The 22,204-nt window shown below is 46.1% G+C and overlaps 1 protein-coding gene across 2 annotated transcripts in view; it reads left to right on the top strand.

The window, feature by feature from the left end:
• The window catches only part of KCNE2 (potassium voltage-gated channel subfamily E regulatory subunit 2), a 172,943-nt gene that overhangs the window by 88,858 nt on the left and 61,881 nt on the right, over positions 1-22,204 (top strand). The gene's annotated exons all lie outside the window — the stretch shown is intronic.

Here is a 22,204-nt window from a genome sequence, read left to right as displayed (position 1 = left end):
GTCCTCAAGCAAATATTTTAGAAAGGGCCCCTTGCCCTTAATTCATGCCAAAATATATTCAGAAACCCTCCCACCCTGTCTCTTGCCAAAACTCAAAGGCTGCCTTGGAGATATTTATGCCCCTTGGGAGAATCTGCCAGTGTGCAGTTGTCTTTACTGGGTAGTGAGAATACCGCAGCCCCTCCGTGTCGCCAGCTCTGGTTCAGACAGACGGGCCTGTCTTCTGCCTCCGGGACTCCTGGGTCTCAGCCAGATCCTGGGGTGAGCTGAGGAGCGCGGGCAGGGTGGGGGGGACTGCTTGGGGCTGCAAGATGAATGGTTTCATCAGTTTGACAGGGGAGGAGGGAGATGGGCTTTGGGGCTTGCAAAACATCACATCTTGGCAAAAATGCTTTGAAAAACAGGAGATTCCTGGAAAGCAATAATGCTGACAGCGGAGAGCGAGTCTGGGGCCTGCCAGAAAGTGGAGCGGAGCTTTGGTTTAGATGCCGAAGAGGTGCTGAGTCTGAGAACAGGCTGGCCTCTCCTGCTGTCTGCGGGCCTGTTTCGGCCACAGGCACTGCTGTCAGCTCCCCGTTTTTCTGGAAATTGTACGGTCCACGCAGCATCCTCATATCTGCATTTGGAAAAACTTGCCTCTGCGTCAGTCAGAACGGGGCTCGCCCTGGGCACGGCTGGTTGGCATCTAAATCTGGTCCCCGCGTCAGGCTGTGCCCTCCACCTCCAGGGCCTCCCTCCTGCCTGCGATCAACCTGGTCTTTTCCCTTCCGGGCTCAGCTCAGGTGCCACGTTCTCCCCAGTTCTTCCTCATCCGGGCCCCCGGCCTTCCCCTCCTCCTAACACAGGGCTCCACCTCGCAGTACTTGTTCACAAACAGCAGTGTTTCTCTAGATGTCGGTGTCTTTTTTTCCTTTTGGAGTGGATTTCCTGAAATGTTTTGGCTCATCGGTCGTGAGGATCAAAACAGTTCTCTTCAAACAGCTGTATGAAGCCTCCAGGAGGCTCTGGCTGGTGCCTCGGCCCCTCTCCATGTGGGTCCCCCCCATCGGCCTCCTCTATCCTGTGAGATTACAGGCTCTCAGGGCCGGCCTGTATCTGCTGCTCGGATCCCCGGCAGACACAGGAGCAGCGCTGGCACTAACACGATGTCTGTTGCCTGAGGTGTGTGAATTCTTGGGGAAAAGAATCTTCTCTGAAGGCTGAGGGCCACCATTATAAGCCGGAGTAGCTGATCTGCATTCCCAGTGAAAGGCATCTGGTGACTCCCTTGTCACCAAGTGACACCTTGGTCACTCCCATGACCGAGGCGGATGGGTGACCACATAGGTGAGGATAGGGATCTATCAGTTCCTAATTTCAGACACTTCCTTTGAATGAACTTTCTACCAGAACTGTGACCCAGAAGCAGCTGACTTCTCTTGTCCCCAGCCCTGCAGTTTGCAAGGAATGTAATAGGGGATGGCCTGGCCAATCGGCAAGGAACGGGGGGTGGGGAGGGGGTGCCTCCTGTGCTGTGTGACTGTCACAGACTGAACTGTGTCCCCTCCAAAAGTCCTAACTATCCATACCTCAGAGTGTACTGGAGATGAGCCCTTTAAAGAGGTGATTAAGGTAAGGAGGTCATATGGGTGGGCCCTGATCCCATCTGCCTGGGGTCCTTAAATGAGATTAGGACACAGATGCACAAAGGAAAGGCCATGTGAAGAAACCAGATGACAGCTGCCTACAAGTCACGGAGAGAGGCCTCGGAAGAACCAAACCCTGTCAACACCTTGATCTTGGGCTTCCGGCTTCCGGAACTGTGAGAGAGTATATTTCTGTTGCTGTCTGCAGTACTTTGTCACCGCAGTCCTAGTGGGCTAAGACAGTGACATACGCATGTGTCAACATGAACAGTCCTGACCTGTCTTCCACAATCACATCCTGAAAGGTCTGTAAACAATGCAGTTCACCTCAAACTTGCGCTCTTCCTGTGATGCTAGGGGGCTGTGATGCTAGGGGGAGAATTCCAGAACGAAAACCTACAACCTGAGTGTTTATGATCTGGTGTGGGGACCAGGGTAAATGCACCCTTGTTCTATGTGCCAGACTCTGCCTGGGGACAAAGATAGAGACCAGAGGAGGCTTGGACCAGGTGCTGGGGATGTGGAGCCACTTTGTCCTTAAGATGAGCTGGTTGGGGCACCTCGGTGGCTCGATCGGTTAAGCGTTTGACTTTGGCTCAGGTCATGATCTCATGGTTTGTGAGTTTGAGCCCCGCATCGCGCTCTGTGCTGAGAGCCTGGAGCCTGCTTCGGATTCTGTATCTCCCTCTCTCTCTGTCCCTCCCCCATTCTCTCTCTCTGTCTCTATCTCTCTTAAATAAGCATGAAGAAGAAGAAGAAGAAGAAGAAGAAGAAGAAGAAGAAGAAGAGCTGGACTTGGTCAATGGTAGAGAAAGGGTGTCTGGGAGGCCACAAAACCCTGTGGGGCTCCAGGAGTCCCCGGACACAGACAGGAAAACCTTGGGCAGCCCCAGAGTGAAGCAGGCCTGGGGACTGATCGCTGGGGTAGATTTTCCAAGGCTTCTGCTGAGAGCTTCCTGAAGCTGAGAACTGGACATTGTGACTCCATTCATGAGGTCCGGGGGGAGGCACTGAGTCTCACTGATGTTTCTTTCCTCGCCTGTGGCCTCTGTAGGAGCTCAGCCTGGAGCTCACCCCAGAGTGAACAGTTTGTGGCCCTAAGCACATCACTGACAGTTTCAAAGATCGCTGATGCAAAGATTGAGGCAATTTATTTTAATTGGAAACCTCTAGATGCATTTCCGGCGCTGATATTCCCCAGATGACCCCGTTGGTGGACTGGAAGCTAAACAAGAAAATGTGTGTGTTTCAGAAAACCTGATGATTTGAGTTTCAGACAAGCCCCCTCCCCGAGTTCTGCATGTGTTAATGTGCAGATGAAAGGCCCCGGGTGACTTGGATCTACAGAAACTGTCAATTCTAAAAGGCCTTCTTTTGGTCTTAAAAGGTGTCCTTGAAATTACTCCCAGGTTTTGGCCCCAGCTGACTTTGCAGTCAAATATAATTGGCGGAGTTTAGAGCACAGCTGTGTGGATTTTGAAGCTGCCTTTGAGAGTTCCCTGCTGGCGGGTGATCTCAAGGGCGACACGTATAGAGATACCAGCCAGAGTACAAGAGGAAGGGAAATGGGGTGCCTTTTGGAAGACGGTGTCACAAGGGAGCCCAGGCAGCACAGGAGCCTGGAGCTGGTTCCACGCAGCCAGGCCAGATCTGCAGGGCTCGGATTGTTCTCCTCTCCCCCAGCCCCACACCTTCCAGCACCTTCGACGAGCACCTGTCTCCGCAGATGGCTGGTGGGCTAGAGGTGTCTGTGGCCACGAGCGGAGAAAGCTAAGTGCCAGGCGGCCATAGATTTTCAATGCCATGCAGAGACCTGCTGGTGGCACGTTATTCCGCACACTGGCTTTGATGCCCTGTCAGCACCTCAGCGTCAAAGTCATCAAACTTGGGCACATATTCTCTTCCCCCAGGTGGCTTTTTCTCCTGCGTTCCTTGTTTCCGTCAATAACGCCACCAGCTTCCTGGCCACGTGCTCAGAAATGCTGGGCTCCTCTTGCATATGTCCCGACTCATTGAACCGCTGTCCTGTTCCAGATCCCACCCTCCCACTCCGTCTCCTCCCTTCCAGCTCACTCCCTGCTGCCTCTCTGTTGGGGACTCTCCAGCCTTCTAACTGGTTTCCTCACCTCTCATTTCTCCTCCGAGTCTACCAGTTCTCGATTTCCATATGCGTTCAAATCTTGGAGGTCTTTAAAGTACTGATTCCTGGGCCCCTTCCTTACAGACTCTGATTGTGGTTGTGGGACGTGGCCTGAGGCTCTGACATGTATTCTGACCTGTTCCTGAGGGATTCTGATCTAGTTGGCAGGGGACCACATTTTGAGAAGTTCTGCTTTTGCCTTTTGGGCCCTGGTGGTCAGGGAAGTGTTCCTGTGGCCTGTCATGAGGCCACTCCTCAGCTCAAAACTACCTAAGGCCCCCATTGGCTCAAGCACAACCTTCCGGGGCAGGCTTTCAGAGCCTCCTGTGTATCCACCCCCAAAAGATGTCTGGCTTCATTTCCCGCTCTCCCCATCAACTGTGTCATCTAGCTCAGCGGATTTCAAACTTTTTAAGAGACAGAATCAATTAGGGGCACTTGGGTGGCTCAGTTGGTTGAGGGACCAACTCTTGATTTCAGCTCAGGAGGTGATCCCGGAGTTGTGGGATCAAGCCCCACGTGAAGCCCCACGTCAAGCTCCATGCCGAAAGCGGAGCCTGCTTGGGATGCTCTCTTTCTCTCCATCTGCCCCTCTTCCCCACTCACGCTCACTCTCTTACTTTCTCTCTCCAAAAAAAAAAAAGAGAGAGAGAGAGAATCAATTAAAATAACTATGTAATTCGTGCGTGCAGAGTCAGTGTTCAATATGAAATTCTAATGCTAACCTACAAGTGGAAAAGGGACCAAAGATTTTTTCTTTTTAATTATAGAAGGCACCTATGTAAAATTAGGAAAATTCAATTATTTACTGTGTTTTGGGAAGAGAATCGTACTGGAATTCTTCAAATTTATGTGAGTAGTACTTGGGCCTCATTCTTAAGGTAGTGCGAATCTGGGGTGTAGAGTTTGGGGCCTAACTAACCCAGGCTATTTGTTTTTGTGTCTCGTGTCAACCAAGAATGTGGCGGTGAGCCAGGTGACAGTGCAAGGCTTTGGAAAGACACTTCAAACTATTCCTTTTGCCCCCAACACTCAGGTTATGATGGGCCTCAGGCCTACGGTGGACCATTTAGTAGATGACGGTGGTTAACACAGAAGCAGTTCATGGCTCCAAATTATCCTCTCAGCTTCCATTCTCTCTCAGATTCAATCTGTTCTTCATAAAATCTAGAATTAACTTCTGAATCAAGAATCTTATTGAAACACTTCCCTGCAATAGTCTTCCTTTGACTCTCCACTACCCACTGGTTTTGGGGTAGGGTCCACCCCCTAGGTGAGGCCCTTTATGGCTTCCTCACTGACCATTTCCCTCAAAAATATCGTAAGTGCTACAGCCACGCAGAACTGTTTGTTCCCAACTTTGGATGCCTTCATGCCTCAGAACATCCTTTTTTCCTTCTGCGTGGAGGGTTCTCTCTTTTTCTTCTTTGCAACCATCTTCTTTTTCTTTAGCATTCAACTGAAATATAACCACTATGAGAAGCCTTTTTAATTTCCTTCAGAGAAAGTAAAATGCTTTTTCCCCTTGGCTTCTATGGTACTCCCTGTGTACCCCCACCACAGAGTTCTGTAAATAAATATTTGTGTTAATATTGCTTTCTCCCATAAGTTAATACCTCCTCGGTATTCAGGACTTGGCCCAAATGTCATTTCTTCAAATACCTAGGTCTAAGTAAGTCTCCATTTTTTGCTAAGCTCTTTCATAGACCTGAATATTTCCTTAAGGGTCCATATCTCTGTAACTTTATGTTCATGAGTGAGATTACCTGTCTAGTACCTCTCTCCCCTCTAGACTATAAGCATCAAGAGGGCAGATACTGGATTTGTCACTGAATCCTCAGTAGGTATCACAGTATGGTTGGCACATAGTAGGAGCTCAATAAATAGTCTTTAATGAAAGAATGAATGGTTGAAGAGCTCCTCCTCTGGGTACCAAGGGAATTAGCAAATCCCTTCTTCTGGAGCTATCTTCCTCATTAGATGGAGTCCTTTTGGTTATAGTTTTTTAAAATAAGTTTCATCATAAAGGGTTTATTGGAAGGTTCCTTGGCATGTCGTGTGATTCAGGGAGGAGTTGAAAAGTCAACCCAAAGAAGATGGGAACTAGGCTGCCCTACTGATGTCAACCCCAGGAGTTACTAGGCCTTTCCTGCAGAACATTGCTATTAATGTGGTTAGTTTCCATCTCCTGGTGTCTGTTACCCTCATTCAAATTCCAAATTCCCAGAATAAAGAAGTTGATTGGCCCATTAAGGTGAGGGATGGGTCCTCTTCCCCAGTTAGCTCTGCAAGTTCATGTGGTATAAACAGGGCTGCCAGTACCCCATTTCTGGAGTTCCCAGAGAAAAGAGGGTTCCCCATGAGCAAAGGACAGAGTTACTGAAACAAGTGTTCACTTTGGTCTTCTGATTCATCTCTAATATTGTTTCTTCTCTCCTTCTCCTCACTCCCTTACGTGATGTATATTGGCGGTAGGAGAGTCCCTAGGGTACAGAACTGGAAGAAATGACCATGACGGAATGAAGGGGAGGAATGAACATCAGTTGGAGTTTGGGAACCCTCTGAACAGTGCACCTTGAGCATTACTTTCTGTGTCCGTTAAGATAATGGTAGCTCTTATAAAACCGATACCAAGAATGTACTAGGGCTTGAACACCATAGAAACTTCTTTCTTGCTCTCCTACAATCTCACATACATTCCTGGTCTGTTGGTACCTCTTTTCCAAGAAGTGACTCAGGGACCCAAGCTCCTTCCATGTTGTGGTTTGTCCATATTCAGTTTACAGAAGCTTGCCAAGGCCACTGCATATGTCGTGTCAGTGGAGTGAGAAGCGTGAGGAGGATTGGACCTGGAAATGATACCCAACACTCCCGCTCACGTCCATGGACTAGAACTTTGTCACGTGCCACATCTAATTCCAAGGGAGGCTGGGGACTGGAGTGAGTCTGTGAGCCCCTGAAGAAAAGGCATTCAGTTTGAGAAGCTCCTGGTCCATCTGCTAACTGTTATCTGGACATGACTTTGTTTTTTCTCCTCGAGAGTGGATGAGTGTGCCTTTGAGCCTCTGTGTTCTGTAGCATGCTACCCAGGGTCATATCAGGATGCACAGGAAGACTGGTATGTGTCGGTGTTTGGCAGTTTAGGTGTGGAACTTCTGGGGACTTGTCCAGCTACATGGTGATTTCCCTCTTTCTAGAAATTGTCCCCTTAATCTATAAGATTGGCCCCCATTTGTCTTGCTGATACTACATGACCATAATTGGTTGGCATAGGATTAGACACCTGACTGGCCAATCAAAGCCTCTCATTTGGGAGTTTGAAATTAGATCAGAGACTCAATCTTGGAGGTTGGCTGTGGAGTCATCTTCATAGCGACCTCTTGGGTGAAGACCCTCAACCCACTGTAGGGAAGGCCCTGAATGGGCTGGGCCCTGGCTTTCCCATGGCAAACTGCTCATGGCTCCCTTGGCTGGAGGGGTCTGAGTAATTCAAATTGGTGGCTACTTCTCGCAACCAAAATAATTTTAATCAGTAAAGAAATTCAATTTTTATCTTGGACAAATCACTTTAACAGCCATGGATTTCTCTGGGTGCCTAGGTGGCTCAGTCAGTTGAGTGTCCAACTCTTGGTTTTGGCTCAGGTCATGAGCTCATGGTTCATAGGTTCAAACCCCATGTGGGGCTCAGTGCTGGCAGCATGGAGCCTGCTTGGGATTCTCTCTCTCCCTCTCTTTCTGCCCCTCCCCTGCTCACTTTCTCTGTCTCTCTCTCAAAATAAATAAATTATCTTTAAAAAAAAACAGCCACAGATTTCTCATTTGTAAGTTGAAGATAATTTTTATCTGCCCTGCCTATCCAGACTTTTTTTTTAAATTAATTAATTAATTTTGAGAGAGCGAGGGACCACAAGCAGGGGAGGGCCAGAGAGAAGGAGAATCAGAATCCTAAGCAGCTTCTGCATCATCAGCACAGAGCCTGATGCACCGCTTGAACTCATGAACCATGAGATTATGACCTGAGCCAAGACCAAGAGTTGGATGCTCAACTGACTGAGCCACCCAGGAGCCCCTCTCAGGACTTTTAAATGGAATAAACTGAAAACCCTTACAAATATAAGTGGGGCTATTTGTCTATAGCAGGCAGAGTTTTAAGAGTGTTTTTCCATGTACGAAATAGAAGGTTTTCTTTCTTTTTTGACCTTACTTTAATTGCTTTATGGTCAATTTCTCTCACATGCAGGAAATCACCATAGTTAGAGGTTTACTTTTCTTTTCTTTTGCTAGATATTTAATACTTTGATTATTTCTGACACTGAAATTACCCATGCTTTGCCTTTGCCAAACCAAAACCAATTTTTGCATTATTATTGCTGTTTGGAGCTGTATTAAAAAAGGCTGTTTGAGAGTCTGAATTGGACAGTTCTTCTCAACCCATCACACCCAATACCCTCTTTTTGTGCTACCTCTCATACTCCTGTACTTTTCCAGAATGAAATTATATTAGTTTGTATAACAAATGAACTGGGGGGCTGCCATAACAAAGTATCATAGACCTCACAACTTAAATATCAGAAAGTTTTGTCTCATAGTCCTGAAGACAGGAAGTCAAAGACCAAGATGTCAACAGGGTTGATTCCTTCTAAGGGCCTTGAGGGAAGGGTCTGTTCCAGGCCCTCTTCCTGCATGTATAGCTGGCCATCTTCTCCCTGTGTCTCTTTATATTGTCTTCCTTCTATGCATGCCTGTGTCCAAATTTCCCCTTTCAATAAGGGCACCAGTCATATTGGATTAGAACCCACCCTGATGACCTAATTATATAATCTGATTCTTTCCATAAAGACCTTATTTCCAAATAAATTTGTATTCTGAGGTTCTGGAGGTTAGAACTTCAACATAGGAATTTGGATGCTTGTAGGGGGAGGTGACACAATTCAGCCCATAACAGAAATGAATCTAATCTCTGTACATGCATTGTATTATATTTTTTTTTATTTTTTTTAATGTTTATTTTTGAGAGAGAGAGAGAGAGAGAGAGAGCACAAGAGAGGGAGGGGCAGAGAGAGAGGGAGACAGAGGATCCAAAGCAGGCTCCATGCTGTCAGCACAGAGCCTGACGCAGGGCTCAAACCCACAAACCATGAGATCATGACCCAAGCCAAAGTCAGATGCTTCACCAACGGAGCCACCCAGACACCCTGCATACATGCATTATATTTTCAATGGTCAACATAGGGGTGCCTGGGTGGCTCAGTTGGTAAGCATCCAACTCTTGGTTTTGGCTCAGGTCATGATCTCACGGTCATGGAACTGAGCCCTGTGTCAGGCTCCACACTGAGGATGGAGCCTGCTTGGGATTCTCTCTCTCCTCTCACGCTGCCCCTCCCCTGCTCACACACTCTCTTTCTAAATAAATAAATAAACATGAACAAAATTAAATGATCGATATAATGCTCTGACTTAAGAAGATGTGGGAAGTAATTTATAGCAAGATAGTATGTTTCCACAGATAAATGCTCAGGCAGGAGTAAGGTAGAAAATGTAATGCTCAAGTCAGATTCTTGGGTGTCTGCACAGCCTTTCTATGAAAGCAGCAGATAAGAATGCAGCCTGCCACAGGTGAGCTGTGCTGGCAACTCAAATACCATGGGGCACTGTCATTGGTGACATGGTGTCCCAAATAGTGACTGACTCTTTACAGAGTACAGTCTTCCCTCAATTTATATGGGAGTCTCATTCCAGGGAATTCAGCATATTTAGAACCTTGCAAGAAATACTTTGTGTTTTTTTTTTTATCTATGGGAAGCTCTGGTGGAACATTTGGAAGTTGGCAGGATGTGGGATAACTCTTTACTGCAGGGGACTGTCCCAGGCATTGCAGAATGTTGAGTATTCTTGGCTTCCACCAAATAAATATCAGTGGGACACCCCTGGTCATTGAGACGAAAGTACCATACAAAGTTTTACAATAGTTGACACACTGAGAACCGTGGGAGGAGAGAGAACTTCAAATAGCCCAAGGAGAGTTACTGCCAAGGTGAGGGATGAGAGGCAATGGGGTGCACCATGTGCCATGCTGAAGGGACCATGTCTGTTTCCTACCAGACACTGGCATCCCTGATCAAGAGGGGCAGGAGAGAAAACATCAACCAGTGCTCTCCTATCTGTGATCTTGTATGCCTGATTGCAACTTAGAAGTCCCAACTCTTCTTTATTACAGTAGTATGTTCAGGGCCCAGCCTAGTGCTTGGCACATAGTAGGCACCCAATGTTTTCTGGGTATTGTTGAATGGTATTCTTTTTTTTTTTTAAGTTTACTTATTTATTTAGTGTGTGTGTGTGTGTGTGTGTGTGTGTGTGTGTGTGTGTGTAAGAGAGAGAGAGAAAGAGGGAGCGAGGGAGGAGCAGAGAGAGAGAGAGAGAGGGAATCCCAAGCAGGCCCCGAGCTGTCAGCACAGAACCTGACATGGGGTTCAATCTCAGGAACTGTGAGATCATGATCTGAGCCGAGATCAAGAGTCGGACGCTTAACCAACTGAGCCACCCGGATGCCCCTGAATGCAATTCTTAAAGTAGAGTTGGATGACTCGATGTGAGAAAATTCACATATGTATTTTATGTTTGTTCATTTACATATGCATTTGAACAGTTGTTGAACTATGAGTTGACATGGTGTTAATTCCTGGAAAAACCCACCAGCAAGAGACAGTCCCTGATTTTAGCGTGTGCAGTCTAATGAGGGAGGTCCATATGCAGGTCCATTCCAATATGGCACCAGTCAAGTGTTACAGATGGTGGGAACCTGAAAAGAGGGGTACTCCACCCAGGATGGGGTGAGGGGTGGGATAAGGGAATTCTGGTAATTATCAGGGGTGACTGAGAGTGCCCCAGGGAGTGATGTGCTGCTGGGCTACTACTTTCCTTCTCAGTAGGGACAGAAGATAGTGGGGAAATAGAAAGGGAACCCCAATTTTGCAGATAGAAGATAGGTCATGGGGTAAGGAGCTAGAGATTCCACTTGTGCCCCATTACAGGTCCTGGTCCCCCCCAAACTTCACCCCACACCTGGAATTCTCAGAGCCTCTTCACTCCAGTTACACCTCCTTTCCTCTTCTTTTGTCACTCTTCCTAACTCTGTTTTCTGGTGTAAGCTCTGCCTTGAGCAGAAGACAACAAATATATTCAAGGCTGGTGGAGTCTGGGGGCTCAGTCTGGCCTAGACTTTGAAGAAACCAATCCTTTTGGAAGTAGCAACAGGCTCCTGGCCCCCCAGAGCAATCCCCCAGGCCCATCTTTCTGGAGCTCCTACCTGTAAAGATGCTGTTACAATGTCCTCTACCTCTGCTGCCCATCCCCCTCCCATCTGTCCTCTCCTAACTTGTCCATGCTCCCAGCTGGGTTCACCATCATGGTGTTTTCATCCATGTCCATCCTTCTGAGAAGCAGCTCTGGATTCTGGCTAAAATATGGGGATGGAGACATGCTTAAATGAACTCCTAATGGCAACAAGAAGAATTGAATTAAACAAAAAAGCTTCTGAGTGGGGTCCAGAGCCTCAATAAAACATCTCTGTGCTGGAGTTCGGAAGAAGACTTTGATGAAGGAATGATGAAGGGAACAAATGGGAAAAACGTGGTCCCTGCTCACCCTCTGTGAGTCTGAAGGCAGCGGAAACACTTCCAGGCATCATTTCTAGCCAAGGAAAGAGGCTAAGCAGTTTTCTGGAGCCAAAGACTGCCAGGAGTAATAAGAAAACCCTTTAAGTGAGCTTTCTCCATCTGTTTAGTTTCTCATGCTGAAAAAAGAAGAAAAAATATAAATAAATGATTCAGAGAAATGTCATATGCAATTACCTCCACCAGGGAAAAATAAACAAGACTTCACTTCATTAGGAAGATTCTCACATGGAAGATTCTGGTGGTCTTCCACATGATGAGCTTCCAAAGTTTGGTTGCTCAGACTCAACTTCCGCCCAAACTTGACTCCAGCAGCCAGGGTGATCTAGTGTACTGGACATCTCCCTGTCTGCTCAATCAAATTGTCCAGAGATGAAATCCAGTTGAAGGGAGTATCTGGGTAGACTGGAAGATGAGGGGTCAATAAGGCCCTGGTCTGTCAAATATGGTGGTAGGATGGTGGGAGCTTACTCTGTGAGCACCCACACCAGCCTTCCATTGTTTTTACCACCAGTTGTGCTAACCAACTGCCAATGGTGCTAACCAATGGCTTCCTGGGGATCATTGAGAGCAAATTACAGCATGGCCCTACTTGGCAAACACAGTAATGTGCCATGCCCTTGGGGCTGACTCTGCCCAACAACATCAGAACAGGAGAAAGTCAGTTTGGACCTTTAACTTTAAAATTGATTTAACTTTAAAATAGCAAGAGTGTTTGCTCTTAGCCTGCAGCTAGCCTTGTAAGTCTCCAGCAGGGCCAGGAAAGCTGGGCATTCAACAATGCTCATAAAAGCAATGTCCTTCTAAAATTCTCTCTGCAGAGCACTGAGCCCAGGGTCTTATGTGCTCGGATCTTCAGTGAACAAGATTCATAGAAGGTGAGTGGTAAGTAGGGACTGCTTCTGTACAGAGATCTCTGTCCCTACTGACATCTGAGCAGATGACCACGCCCCCAGGTTTTCAGAAAAAACCAAGGCCACGTACACCAGCAACCTCAACTTTTCTGTTCATGTATGTTGGTTTCTTGAAAGCTTTCCCTCCTTCTCCCCCCACCCCAACCCATTCTCTTTCATCTCAGAGAAAGCCAGAAGGGTGTATATCTTCATCTCTCGGCACATGAGACCCTAACCTCCGTCTTGGTCACATCTACTCCTTTCTCATTTGGAATCTTTCTCCAATAATTTATTTTACTTCTTAAATTTCTCCTTCTCTGCTGCCTTCTTCATCTTTGTCTACAAATGTCTTTGGCTTTCCTTCACACCTTAAATTTGACTTGTCTAAAAATGCGGTTATTCTGTACTTCACAAAACCCACCCATCCTCCCAGTGGGAGACCGTTCTCCCAAGCAGCTGAGACCAAACTTTGGAGTGATTTTTGATTCATCTGCCTTCTTTGTGTAACTCTTGCATTCAGTCCTTCTTTTCCATTATCACTGCAACAAACCCAGTTCAGACCCTTACTGTGTCACATCGGGCATAGAAATAACAATGGCTGTTTCTTAAGGGTTTGTTATCTGCCGTGCACCATGCTGCCTGCTTTATATGCATGAGCTCCCTCTTCACACCAATGTTATGAAGCACCTGCTATTATCCACTTTTTTTCAAGTGGGCAAACTGAGGCTTAAGTAACTTACCCAGGATCAGTATAGCTGACAAATGGAAGAGTCGGAATTCACAGGCAGGTCTGCTGGCCCCACAGCTTGAGTTCTGAACTGTGACGCTAGGCTCACAATGGTGGTTGATTCTTCAAAGGTCTCACAAACACACAGGGCTTCCCGTGCTTCCTCTAGTCTACCTTCTTCCTTGTTACCAGAGTGATCTCCCTAATGTGCCACCGGGAATGCGTCTTGCCCTGCTCACAATTTCTCACTGGCTCTTCACTGCCTGCAGGATAAAGTCCAAACCCCTTAGCTTGATAGTCAAAGTCCCAGCCCCACCTGGAGGCTTACACCTGCCCTTATTCTCTCCTTGTAGCTCTTTTTACTGCCATCTTCTCTTGGCTCCAAAGGCCAGTGCAAACGTGACCTCCTCCCCGGAACGTTTTCTGGCCACACTAACTGGAGCGCTTATTCTCTTTGCTTAAACTCACCTTGTGCTTTATTTGGGCTCCTTTCATGGTGTTCGTGATCTAGACTAATTCACAGTACCATGATCTGCATACTGCTTTATTATATTCTTGAGGTCAGGGATATGTCTGGGTTTTTTTAAAAAAAAATTTTTTTAAATAGATTTATTTATTTTGAGAGGGAGAGAGACAATGCATGCATGTCGGGGAGGAGCAGAGAGAGGGAGACACAGAATTCCAAGCAGGCTCCGGGCTGTCAGTGCAGAGCCAGATGTAGGGCTCAAACCCATGAACGTGAGATCATGACCTGAGCCGAGATCAAGAGTCAGAGGCTTAACTGACTGAGCCACTCAGGCACCCCATATGTCTGTTTATTTTGGTGACGCTTACAACATCTGTCAAAATGTCTCACACAAAGGGAAGGTATTACTTAAGGCAACACTGGCTGCTGTGATAGCTACCCCGCAAATATTGGTGGCTTGACACAATGAACATTTATTTCTGAATCTTGTAAAGTTCAGTTGACGATGGGGGGTGGGAACGGCGCTGCGCTCCACATGGCCATTCTGGGGGAAAGAGACCCCTCCATCTTCAACATGTGGCTTCCAACTTTGCTCTGGGCACTGACAGCCAGACAGCAGATGTAGTAACAGAGAATAAAGGGAGAAAGATGGCAGGTGTCGGGGGTGGGGGACGGGTTGCATGGCCCGGGCCTGGAAGTGACACATTCCATTGGCTGAAACTCAGTCTCGTGGCCATAGAAGCCATAAGGAAGATAGGAGATTAGGCATTGTGTGCTAGGAAGGAGAAGAAATGGGGTGGGACGGTAGCTATCCAGGTTATATTTGTGAAATGAATAATTAATACGTTGCTATGTATTTATCAGGGAAGTGGGTTAAGAATGATGGTCTCTAAAGCACGACACACACACTCCAGCGTGCACAAGGTGATCTGTTGGGACAAGGAGAAGGATATTAGAGCATCTTTTTAAAAATCTAAAATAATAAGAAGGAACTTCAGCATCGCTGACATTCAGCCTGTGAAATGACGCTGGTGCCTCCATTTGGTCCTGGTGTCGGATCTTCCCGTGTCCCATCCAACGTGCGAGAGTCATCTTGAGGGGAGAGTAGACTTCCCCTGTATGCGCAGGCTAACAGCAGCCCCTGCATTCAGTCATTCATTTTAGCCCAGGGAGGTCTGACAAATGCAAATCATGTGAGCTAAGTCAAGTGGCTCTATGGCTTATATTATCTTGTTTTTAACGAAACCAGTCCTCACAAAGTGAACAAGTGGCTTTAAATGTACTTCCAGATTAATCGCCGGGTGCCGATAATACTGGTGATAAAAGCAGTGGTGAGCCATTAGAAAAATGCCAAGGTCGACCCTCCGATGCAAGCCCTTTGGCGGCCACAGTATGAGGCAAAACATTGATAATCTAATCAGTTCTGGCAATGAGTGACCCCCTCCTCCGCAAATTTGAAAGGCCCACAAAAACTGCTTGAAATAGGAATTACGTCATCTACCATTAACAATGAAATCCAAGCTAAATGGATATTGTAACTGGGATATCAGCTAAAGCTCGTACGAAGCCAAAACTATGTGCGGAACATTTAAAAACGTATTATCTGGAATATCAAGTAGATGTCTACAATTTGTTTTTGTTTTTTTTTTTAATTTTTTTTTCAACGTTTTTTTTTAATTTATTTTTGGGACAGAGAGAGACAGAGCGTGAACGGGGGAGGGGCAGAGAGAGAGGGAGACACAGAATCGGAAACAGGCTCCAGGCTCTGAGCCATCAGCCCAGAGCCCGACGCGGGGCTCGAACTCACGGACCGGGAGATCGTGACCTGGCTGAAGTCGGACGCTTAACCGACTGCGCCACCCAGGCGCCCCATACAATTTGTTTTTAATGTTCAGAACGGTTTACTTAATCCATTGCTTTGCAAACATCACAATAAATTTAATGGTCAACATTTGGAAGCCCCTAAAGCCTTATTTAAGTTTCTTATTGAATGGTCACTTTCTTGTTCAATAGTAAATGGGGGGAAAAAGCCACATACTATGGAGGAAACACTTGTGACTCCCGTTGTGGGGACAACTGCGGAACAATAATGCCCGGAACACAAACCGGCAAGCAAATGAAAATGTGTTCCTTTGTCGGCACACACACTTGGAAGGTGCCTTGAAAACATCACTGAAGGTTTAACGGAATAAGTACCAGGAGAAATTAGACAGGGTGGGAGGCTTACTCTGCAGTTGGGTTGAAGTACGGATGCTTCTAACATGTCTCAGCCTCCAGAATTTCCCAATTCTACTCAGTAATGAAATACATCCAGGACGACTTTGTCCATGAACGTCTAGAGAAAGGTGGCCTGGAGAAGATATTTTTAATGCGAAGTGACTTCTGTAACCAGAACAATGTTGTAGGAGACAACAGCATCAGTGTCACGCTTGATGAGGCAGCTCATTTGACCCGCATATAAAAGGAATCCCAGGGGAGCCCTACTGAGACAGATCCAAAGGTGATTTTCATTTACTACTTCCTTCACAGGCAGGCGAGCCCTAGGAAGGGGTTGTTGCTGCCTTGAAGGAAGAGTTTTAGAGGATGGCGCTGATGAAGCTAATTTTCAAAACAAAATATAGCAGTTAAACACACACACACACACACACACACAGGAGCGCCTGGGTGGCTCAGTCAGTTAAGTGTCTGACTTCAGCTCAGGTCATGATCTCATCGGTTGTGAGTTCAAGCCCTGCCTCGGGCTCTGCACTGACAGTGTGGAGCCTGTTTGGGATTCTCTCTCTGCCCCTCTGCCACTCACTCTCACTCTCTCTCTCTCAAAACAAATAGATAAAAACTTTAAAAAGCACAGAAAAAGGCTTTAAAATACAAGAGACAAGGGGCGCCTGTGGGTGGCTCAGTGGGTTGAGCATCCGACTTCCGCTCAGGTCATGATCTTGAGGTTCGTGAGTTTGAGCCCTGCGTGGGGCTCTGTGCTGACAGCTCAGAGCCTGGATCTTGCTTTGGGTTCTGTGTCTCCCTCTCTCTCTGCCCCTCCCCCACTCATGCTCTCTCTCTCTCTCTCTCTTTCTCTCTCTCAAAAAAAAAAAAACATTAAAAATTTAAAAATAAAGAAATAAAATATGTGAAGTTCTTTGGACCATTCTGTAATGGAAGGAGGAGTATTACAAACATGTTTTGTTTTGCACAGAGGTTACTGGTTATCTTTCATAAAATAACTTAGAAGTATTTGTACAACTTAGAGAGGAGGCATCCGGTTGCTTTGACCATAGGATTAGTGTTGCAAATTCAGGCGGTTTTCTGCAGCCTGTGGCTCTCAGTGGTTTGCTATCTGGCAGAGATTTCTGAAGCAATAAATCAACATAATCTCTAAAGGTAAAGATGATACTTTACCTTCGAGTAAGAAAGTTACCGATTCTCCAGAGTAAATCATGCTATGGAGAAAGCAGTTTGAAAACAGATGTTTGGAAATATTCCAGGACTGTGTAGTATTGTTGTTGAAAATGATGTGTTCACTATAAAAACTCCTATCTGCACATTTTTTAATAATGGAAACTTTTTTTTAACCTGTTCCAAAATCTTCCAGAGGTAGTATTTCAGTGAGCTTTTAACCTGTTGGTTTAAAATATTAAAAAGCCAACGCCTTCTGTTTAGATTGCAGGAAAATTCTATTACGTTAGTTAAAAGAAAACTAGTGCCATTTCAAGAAAGACGTCATGGTTGGGGGGAAGGAGGAAACAGTGAGCATCTTGACACAGTAAAGTACGAACAGACACACACACCTTCCATTTGGTTCTCTCAGATTGGAGCAGTAACTTTTTTTAGCCGTGCCAGCCAGTAAAACCGTGCCTCTAAAGATGGGCTTTGTTGGCGTGCCTGGGCGGCTCAGCCAGCTGAGCACCAGCTCTGGCTCAGGTCATGATCTCATGGTTCGTGAGTTCGAGCCCCACATCGGGCTCTGTGCTGACAGTACAGAGCCTGCTTTGGATCCTGTATCCCCCTCTCTTTCAGCCCCTCTCCCGCTTCCTCTATTTCTCTCTCTCAAAAATAAATAAAACTTTGTTAAAAAACAGGCTTTGTTGTTTCACAAAGTATAAAGCTAAGTCTTTCAAAACTAATGAAGTATATTACTCACCTCTCTCTCATGAAAGATATATTTTTAAGTGTCCTTCACTGTTGGTCCATATTCTATGAGAGACGAGGGGCAATGCTTCATTCAGTTTCTAAAAGTCTTCTAAACATGTGACCGTGACTCTTCCTGGCATCACTCATCAGGTGACACAGGGTCACGAGCAATAGCAAAGTTTCTGAGTGATTGGAGGAATTCGAATGATGATTGGGGTTCAAATAGAGATAAGAAGGTGTCATTTAAAAGAAGCCACTCTTGGGGCTCCTGGGTGGCGCAGTCGGTTAAGTGTCCGACTTCAGCCAGGTCACGATCTCTCGGTCCGTGAGTTCGAGCCCCATGTCGGGCTCTGGGCTGATGGCTCAGAGCCTGGAGCCTGTTTCCGATTCTGTGTCTCCCTCTCTCTCTGCCCCTCCCCCGTTCATGCTCTGTCTCTCTCTGTCCCAAAAATAAATAAACGTTGAAAAAAAAAATTTTAAAAAAAAAATAAAAAATAAAAGAAGCCACCCATTGGGAAAAAAAACTCACTAAAGGGTAAAAAAAAAAAAGAAATTGCACATCCACTGGACCTTTAAAATGGTAAATTAAAATGGTAAAATTTGTATCTTGGCAAAAACAAAGACCTGGGCCCAGACTGAAGTACACCAATGGAGCAAGGGAATTTCTTTACATGTTTTCCATTGTTTACTTCTTTGTCTCATGCTTAGTCATGTGTGTGTGTTTTAGTTCTGTATGTCAAGTCCCTCTTGTCCAATGTAGTCATGAAGGGTACTAGAAGGAGGGTAATATGATATTAGGATAACTCAATGAATTGTAGAATGTTAGATCTCAGGCAAAATTAGAAATTACCTAGCCCTGATGAGTGCTTTCCAAGATTAAATCCTTACAAGTTTTCAAAAAAATGAAAACTAAAGATGATGTTCATGTGTGAGCAAAAAAATTAAATAAAACAAAATATAGAATAAAAAAATAAAGCCATCCATTGGAACTAGAGTGTATTGTGTTAAGCGAAATAAGTCCCTCAGAGAAAGACAGATATCATATGATTACATTCATATGTGGAATTTGAGAAACCCAACAGATGAACATAGGCAAAGGGAAGGAAAAATAAGATAAAAAACAGAGGCAGGCAAACCATAAGAGACTCTTAAATACAGAGAAGAAACTGAGAGTTGCTAGAGGGGTGGTGGATGGGGGGATGGGCTAGATGAACGATGGGCATTAAAGAGGGTACTTTTTAGGATGTGCACTGGGTGTTACATGTAAGTGATGCATCACTGGGTTCTACTCCTGAAGCCAAGACCACACTGTATGTTATCTAACTTGAGTTAAAAAAAAAAAAAAAGCCATCCACTGTTTTACCTGTGCTGAATTAGCATTTGAATAACGCCTGGATTGGTAGATGAGGTGGTTAAGGGGAAAAACTCAGCAATGCCTCCTTCACCCAGTCAACATTGTTTTTAATGCTTATTTATTTTTGAGAGAGAAAGAGAGAGAGAGGAAGGGACAAAGAGAGAGAGACTGAGACAGAATCCAAAGCAGGCTCCAGGCTCTGAGTTGTCAGCGCAGAGCTCCACACGGGGCTCAAACTCACGAACCCTGAGATCATGACCTGAGCCAAAGTCTGTTGCTTAACTAACTGAGCCACTCAGGGGTCCCCACCCATTCAACATTTATTGGTTCTCCGCCACCTAAGCAGACACTGCAGGTACAAAGACACCTAAGTCAAGGGCCTGCCCTCAAAGAACACAGAGCCCAGGTTCCACAGGTGACTGAACTTGACAGTTATGCCACCATGCTGGCGACTAAGTGTCTTGTCTCCTCCCCATTCCCCGCCCTGGCCCCACCTGCCTTTTCTCAGTGAAGATTCTTTGAGAAAATGGCATAACCCCATCTCTCTTCCAGTTCCTGCTGTTGTATTCTTGGTTTCCTGAGAAGAGCTAGAGAAAGTTCTGTCGTTCTAGATCTGGAAACTTTGCCCTAACTCATTGAGGATCTTCTAATACTTCAGTTAGTCCCATACGCTTTCAACCTGCATCCTTTTATAATCTGGGGATTTGTATTTCCTGGCTCTTTTGTCATTGTGCTCACAGTTCCTTATTAAAATCCCATCCTGAAGCTGTTGACGGCTCCCTCTTATCTTTCTCTGGTAGGAAAATAGGGTGACACATTCAATTGACATTAAGGGGCACGATAATACACAACTGTGATTTATGAGCAGTGACTGTGTTCTTGGTAGCTAGCTGAGCACTCTTACACACACATTATTTAGTTTTTTTTAAGGTTTATTCATTTTCCAGAGACAGAGAGACAGAGTGTCAGCGGGGGAAGGGCAGAGAGAGAGGGGGAGACACAGAATCCTAAACAGGCTTCAGGCTCTGCGCTGTCAGCACAGGGCCCAACGTGGGGCCCAAACTCACGGACGGCGAGATCATGACCTGAGCTGAATCGGAAGCTCAACCGACTGAGCCACCCGGGTGCCCCTATATACATGATTAAATTTAATCTTCACTTTGACCTTTGGACCTCACTGGGAAAACTTCAGCTCAGAGAGTTATCTTCTGGCCCAAAATTACGCAGCTGGAAAGTCATAGCCTATGTCTGTGGGACTCCCAAACCCACAGTCTAACCACAATACTACCCCATCTTTCCTCTTCAATGACACACCAGTCTTAACATGTAACACTTACATTAGCCAAATCAGCCAACAAAGACTGTCATTGAGCGGTGCTTCCAGAATTCCCTCCCATCCACCTGATGGGTCTCAGTTTTGCAATTCAAATGTTCAGGAAAATAGGCTTCAGTTTTACGAACTCTGCCCTTGACATTACCATTAGACCCCAAGGGGCCATGCCCCCCTCTCCATCTACTTGTTCCCATTCCCCTGTATACCCTTTGCTCTGGCCACACCAATCTATTTTCATTGCTGAGTTGGGCCACGCCACTCCTTGATGTCCAGGCTCTACAGTGGCAGAACTTGCTGTCTCTAGCACACTCCATTTTCTTCCTTGCCTGTTTCTTGAACCCTTTTCATCCTCAAGACCTAGCTCAAGGGCCCTGTCCTCTCTGAGAACGTCCCAGAGACTGATTCCATCCAGTTGTCGGTAGAGTGGCCCATCCTTCTCTGTGACCCCACATCTCTGTTAGAACACACTGCCCATCACCCTGCTATACAGAGACAGGCTGTGCCTGTTCAGAGTTTCATTCCCAGTGCCTACCTAGCTCGGTATCTGGCCCTGACAGGTAATCAGTTAGTGTCACTGGAATGAATGAGTGGAAAGTATGAAATGGGGGCAGGGATGGAAGAATCTGGAAAGTCTCCTGGCCACCTCTGTGGCTGGAATGGCCCTGTTTCCAGAACTTTGCACAAACACTCAAGTATAATTCAGCCAGCCCGGGTAAGTGGCGTGGCTTAGAAGAAGGAGAAGAAGAGGAGAGAGAGATCTTCCCCAAGCATCCGCCCAGTGTTGAGACCCCCCACAACTTGGCCTGGTCCACTAAGCTCAACCCAAAGCCAGGAATTCCAGAAAACATCCTAGTCCTCTCTATGTGGCTTCAGCCCAAAACAACAAGACGGTTGTTTTTAGGATCTGGGACAGTGGGAAAAAAATACAGGGGAAAAGTGAGCTGATCACACACCTAAAAGTAACGGTTGCCTGGGGCAGAATGGGCAAGCTCATTGCTCGTCAAGCAAAATACTGTGGGCAAGAACCACAACGGTGGGGCGCTTGGGTGGCTCAGCTGGTTAAACGTCCGACTTCGGCGCAGGCCATGATCTCACAGTTCGTGGGTTCAAGACCTGTGTTCAGCTCTGTGCTGACAGCTCAGAGCCCGGAGCCTGCTTGGGATTCTAAGTCTACCTCTCTCTCTGCCCCTCCCCCTCTCACATGCATTCTCTCTCTCTCTCTCTCTCTCTCTCAAAAATAAACTTAAAAAAAAAAAACCCCAAGAAGTGCAGAAAGCAGGGAGTATTAGGTTCCTATTGCTGCTGTAACAAATTATCACAAACTCAGTGGCTTAACACAACATCAATGTATTGCCTTACAGTTCTGGAGTTCAAAACTCCAGAATCAGTTTCACTAGGCTAAATGTAAGGTGTTGGTAGGGCTGCATTTCTTCTGGAGGCACCGGGGGAGAATCTGTTTCCTTCCCTTTTCCAGCTTGCAAGGGCTGCCCACATTCCTAGGTTCATGGCCTCTTCTCCATCTTCAAATTGTATCAGTCCTTTTCTGCTTCTACCCTTATATATTCTCTCTCTCGTTCTGATCTTCCTGCCTTTCTCTTATTAAGACCCCTTTGATTATATTGGGCCCACTGGTATTATCTTGGAGAATCTCCCCATCTTAGGATCATTGATGTAATCCGATCTGCAAATTCTCTTTACCATGTAGGTAACATTTTTGTTCCCATAGTTTCCTAGGATTAGGATGTGGACATCATCAAGGGACCATTATTTCACCAATCACGGGGGTAGGTTCAGGAGTTTGTGTTCTAGTTCCCCAAATAACTTTTTTAACTTTTTTTTTTTTTTTTTTTTTTTTTTTTTTTTTTTTT

Source organism: Herpailurus yagouaroundi, unplaced genomic scaffold (assembly GCF_014898765.1).
Source record: "Herpailurus yagouaroundi ecotype Mexico unplaced genomic scaffold, PumYag 162, whole genome shotgun sequence".
NCBI lineage: Eukaryota > Metazoa > Chordata > Mammalia > Carnivora > Felidae > Herpailurus > Herpailurus yagouaroundi.
The sequence above is the reverse complement of the archived record's forward strand: the minus strand, read 5'-3'. Positions and strand labels throughout refer to the sequence as shown.